Source organism: Sminthopsis crassicaudata, chromosome 1 (assembly GCF_048593235.1).
Source record: "Sminthopsis crassicaudata isolate SCR6 chromosome 1, ASM4859323v1, whole genome shotgun sequence".
Lineage (NCBI taxonomy): Eukaryota > Metazoa > Chordata > Mammalia > Dasyuromorphia > Dasyuridae > Sminthopsis > Sminthopsis crassicaudata.
The window spans coordinates 66,015,695-66,021,313 of NC_133617.1; positions in this window are offsets into that span (position 1 = coordinate 66,015,695).

The window sequence follows — 5,619 nt, forward strand, 5'->3', positions numbered from 1 at the left end:
CTTTCTCTCTCTCTCTGTCTCTGTCTCTCTCTCTCTCTCTGTGTGTCTCTCTCTCTTTCTCTCTCTCTCTCTCTCTGTCTCTGTCTCTCTCTGTCTCTGTCTCTCTCTCTCTCTGTCTCTGTCTCTCTGTCTCTCTGTCTCTCTCTCTCTCTCTCTGTGTCTCTGTGTGTGTGTCTCTCTCTCTTTCTCTCTGTCTCTGTCTCTCTCTGTCTCTCTGTCTCTCTGTCTCTCTCTCTCACACACACACACACACACACACACTCAAAGAGAGTTTTCAATATTCACCCTTGCAAAACTCCCTCTCTTCCTCCCACTTCTCCCCTAGATGGCAAGTAATCCAATATATGTTAAACATGTGAAATTCTATACATATTTCTACAATTTCCATACTGCACAAAAAGAATCAGATGAAAAAGGGGCGAAAAAGAGAAAGAAACAAAAAAACAAGCAAACATCAAAAAGGTAAAAATCCTATATTTATGATTCACATTCAGTCCCCATAGTCTTCCCTCTGGATGCAGATGGTTCTATCATAAGTCTATTGGAATTGACCTGAATCACCTCATTGTTGAAAAATGTCACACCCATTAGAATTGATCATCACATAATTTTGTTGCCGTATATGTACGGCAACAAAGTTCACTTGGTTCTACTCACTTCACTTAGCATCAGTTCATATGAATCTCTCCAGGTCTTTCTGAAATTATCCTGTTTCTTATATGTAAAGGGCTAGAACTGAGCAATGCACTTGGATAATGAAGCACGTGAGACTAATTGCCAATTGGACGGTTCCCTATTAACTTGTTTGAAGGTTGACCGTCCCCAGCTGTTCTGTGCTGACTTGATTGGTGGGACAAAGAGGGGGAAGTGACTTGTGTAGGAGGAGTAGGAGAAACTTGGGTGGTGGAACTCATGCTCACTCAAACTCGTGACCTGGGGTTGGAGGCGACGGTAAAGATCTAGAATTAAGATATTTAGTGATCCTGACTCCTGCTGATTTCTGGGAAGATAGAGTTCCAGCACTTATAGAACAATAATATTGCATTACATTAATATACCATAACTTATTCAGCCATTCCCCCACTGATGGACATCTACTCAGAGAATAACTTTTTTTTTTTTTTTTATTATAGCTTTTTATTGGCAAAACATATGCATGGGTAATTTTTCAATAATAACCCTTGTAAAAACCTCTGTTCCAACTTCTCTCCTCCTTCCCTTCACCCCCTCCCCTAGATGGCAGGAAGTCCCATACATGTTAAATATGTTAAAGCATATGTTAAATACAATAAATGTATACATATTTATACAGTTATCTTGTTGCACAAGAAAAATTGGATTTAGGAAGAAGGTAAAAATAACCTGGGAAGAAAGACAAAACTGCAAGCAAACAATAACAGAAAGAGTGTAAATTCTATGTTGTGGTCCACACTCATTTCCCAGAGTTCTTTCACTGGGTGTAGCTGGTTCAGTTCATTACTGCTCTATTGGAACTGATTTGGATCCTCTCATTGTTGAAGAGGGCCACGTCCATCAGAATACATCCTCATACAGCATTGTTGTTGAAGTGTATAGTGATCTCCTGGTTCTGCTCATTTCACTCAGCATCAGTTGATGTAAGCCTCTCCAAGCCTCTCTGTATTCCTCCTGCTGATCATTTCTTACAGAGCAATAATATTCCATAACCTTCATATACCATAATTTACCCAACCATTCTCCAATTGATGGACATCCATTCATCTTCCAGTTTCTAGCCACTACAAAAAGAGCTGCCACAAACATTTTGGCACATACAGGTCTCTTTCTCATCTTTAGTATTTCTTTGGGATATAAGCCCAATAGCAGCAATGCTGGATCAAAGGGTATGCACAGTTTGATAACTTTTTGAGCATAGTTCCAGTTTGCTCTCCAGAATGGCTGACTATGTTCACAACTCCACCAACAATGTATCAATGTTCCAGTTTTCCCACATCCCCTCCAACATCTTTTCCTATCATCTTAGCCCATCTGACAGTTGTGTAGCAGTATTTCAGAGTTGTTTTAATTTGCATTCAGAGATTAACTTTTAAAAATACTGTGAATCAACTTAATTAGATTTAAAGTACCAAAAGCAGCAGAAGTTGAAAAAAAAAAACTTATGAGATACCCTGAAATATTCTCATAGATGGATATATGACATAATAATCAAAGAAAGTCAACTCTAATTGGTGTTAGGGAAATCACAAGATCTAACAAGAGTTTGAGGAAAGATTTTTATTTTTTTTTAAATCACAGATGTTAAGATTACAAATTAATCAAGAATGAAGAGGTAGAAAAAAATGAAGGAAGAAAATAATGAACAAAATGACCAATATAGAAACTATGATAGAATACCTCAAAAAATCCATAGAAGCAACAAATGGCCAAAGAAAACCAGGAGGTTCTTTATTAGCAAGTATATGTACTCTTCTGTGCTTCTTGAATCATGCTAGAGGGAGTAGTCTTATTCCAGAGAGTAGTAGAGAGAGAGGTGAGATTTTCTTTTGGCACAACAGTATGACTTTAGGAAGTCTATTCCTTGTGAGCTTGTTTGTGTTTCTCACATGTGGTGGGAAAATCTTGTGCATTAGATTTTCCTGTGGACATGTTTAGTGCAGAGACTGACATGTGATTATATGTTCAATCATTATCATTATAATCATTCCTATCAGTTATATATTATCATTATATATCAGTGACAGTTGTATTTTTAATAACATCTTATGAGCCATTCCCTATTCCCTTGGGTGAACCTGGGTTCGATGTTCATCGGACCCTTACTGTCAGAGGTCATAGGACTATGACAAATGACTTATGTCACCCTTACCTCAGCAATCAATCAGTCATCAACAAATCTTTATTAATTGCCTAAAGTGCTATGCTCCCTCTGCCTTTTCCTTGTATTTGCCTTTGAGAGCTGGAAACAGATTGTTCTCATTATACATTGTTAGAGAGTAAGCGAGCACCTCGTCTCACAAAATGAAGTGCCGTCTCTTTAGTTTATTGGGAAATAAAAGTTTGCTCCCACTTGTCTACTTGGGTGTCCTTTTCATAATACAGGAGGATTGCAGAATCATATGATTTAGAATTGTATGGGATTTGTAGGTTAACTATTTAGGCTCCCTTTGAGAGGGCCTGATAAGGACAATAAGACCAGCCTTAAGATTTATGACGTACTTGAACCTTTGAAAGGGTCAGACTGGCTAATGAAGCTCAGTTCTCAAAGCCCACTTGGTCTTGTTTCCTGGTGGATTAAGAAGAAAAAGGCAAAGATAATTCTCTTCCTGATTCCCACCCAACACGTGGAGCTTTGGAAGTCTGTTTCCAACCATGCATAACTGAGGAGGGACTGGTACTGTGCAATGATGAGGGGTCTTATAATTGGCTGCAGAACCCGAGAGTTTGTCTACAAAAGGGACCACCTGCTGATTTCTCCAGTCTCTCTTTTCCTTCCGGGTGATGAGTGACACAAAGGCTGCTATGAGCTTCTGGGTGGGGGAGGGGCAGTAGCAAACCGAATCTGCGCCCCCCTTCCCCCCATCTGCCATGTGTCCAGAGCACATGGTGCCTCTTTTTCTATTGTGTTTGCTTTTGGGTTTGTTTTTGTTTTTGTTTGTTTTTTTCTCCCGTTGTTATTTAGCGACTGAATATTCTGAGATGGAGGGTCTAGATGACTAAGAGAAGGTGGGAGGTCAAAGTCCCACTGGCAATAGCTGGGGTCTTCCCCTCACCTGGCACCTGAGCAGAAAGGGGAGAAAAGGGCTAACGCTGTTACAAGCTGATAATCCGATGAGAAGACCTTCACTGGAAATAACTTCTGGGATCCAGATCCTTGTGAGGGAGAGAAGGTCTACACACTGATCCTTGGAGCCTTGGAGCCTAGGAGAACCTAGGATTCAGGGAAATTTAAGATAAGATAAAGGGAGAAAAGGACTTAATGGAATTGGGAATTGTGCATCCCACTCGTGAGCCATTGTCCTTTAAACTTACTCTCCAGAAGGACTTTTGTTCTGGAGAAGATTTTGCCCAAGTTTTTTTTCTTTTTTTGGAGGGAGGTATGTTTTGTACCAACTGTATGTACCATACTTGCTTAGTAAAAAACTTTCCTAAAAGCTGATGGAGCCAGCCAGTTGATTGATAATGGGAAATATATCCATTGTCTCAGAAAGTACAGTGTTAGAAACCCTAAGCCCTCAGGGTTCTCCCTGGGATCCTAAAAGGACTAGAAGTCAGTGAGCTGTCAGATCTAGGCTGCCAATGCTTCAGGTGTTCAGCCATGTGAGTTTCCGTGTTCACCACTGATGGGAATGCTAATAAGAGTTCAGTACATTCTGTACTAACATGATTGTTTAGGCACTCCCATCAGAGAATATTTAGCCTTACAAGAGGAAAGATCAAATTCAAAAGAAACAGAAATACATGGTGGATGGGTGAGAGAATGCAAGCCTTCTCTCTCTCAGCAGCCCACGGGAGTTCTTGTGTTGCTCACAGCCTTGAAGGAAAAGAGAAACTGAGAGATGAGCAATATATCTCTTTTGTGTATTAATTCAGTTCTGGTTCAGTACTTCCTGAATCATTTTTTCTTTTGATTCAACATTCAATATGGCAGATAAATCTCTTATCTTTAAAAAAAAAATTTTTTTCTTTAAAGATGGGACAAAGGTCTTTATTAAGGTTTAACCTTGCCTTTCCAACTCCCAATCTTTGCTTCTGATGTCTTTTGGAAAATCTTCTCCTGAACCTTGTAAAGGTTACCTTTATATATGTTATGTAATTATAATATATATATATATATATATATATATAAACCTTCAATAATTATACATTTATATTGTATATAACATATATGAACTTTTAATATCCTTACTTGGTGGAAACCAGAAATTCTTTAAAGCAGGAAGATAACACACTCTGTCTGTATGGAAGTTTTCTAGGAAATAAAACACCAGGTCAGCCTCTTGTGGACCAGGATAAAGAGGAACCTAAGAAGTAAAGTGACAGGAAGACGAAGATAAGAATAGCATGGCACTGGTCTGAGGAGGTATGGACAGATCAATCACATGGCTAGAGAGAGTGCCCTTATCAATGAGACAATGAGATTAAATGCCATAGAAGTTAGATGGTATATTGGATGGAAGTGGTATATCTGAAATTATGAAGATTGAGTTCGAACCTGGCCTTAGATACTCATCAATGAGGTCCATATAAATAGATATATATCTACATATAAATAGATAAATATTTAAATGTAAGGCTAAAGAAGCAATGTGGCATTGGTGCCCCTCCAAAATTAGGTTACAATACCTTTCTGAGCTTCAGTTTTATCATCTATAAAATGGAGATAGTAATTGTCATACCTACCTTTCAGGATTATAATCAGGCTCATATGAGATCATACAAGTACAATGCTTTATCATTTTAAAAGCAATATAGAAATATCAGTTATTGTTAGGATTACTAGGTGAGAACTCAGGTTGTCTGGACAGTGACAAGGTGAGAATTCAGGTTGTCTGGACAATTACAAGGTGAGAACTCAGGTTGACTTGATAGAAGAAGCAAGCTCATTGGCTGAAGTGGTTCTTCCCAGAAGCCCTTGCATTA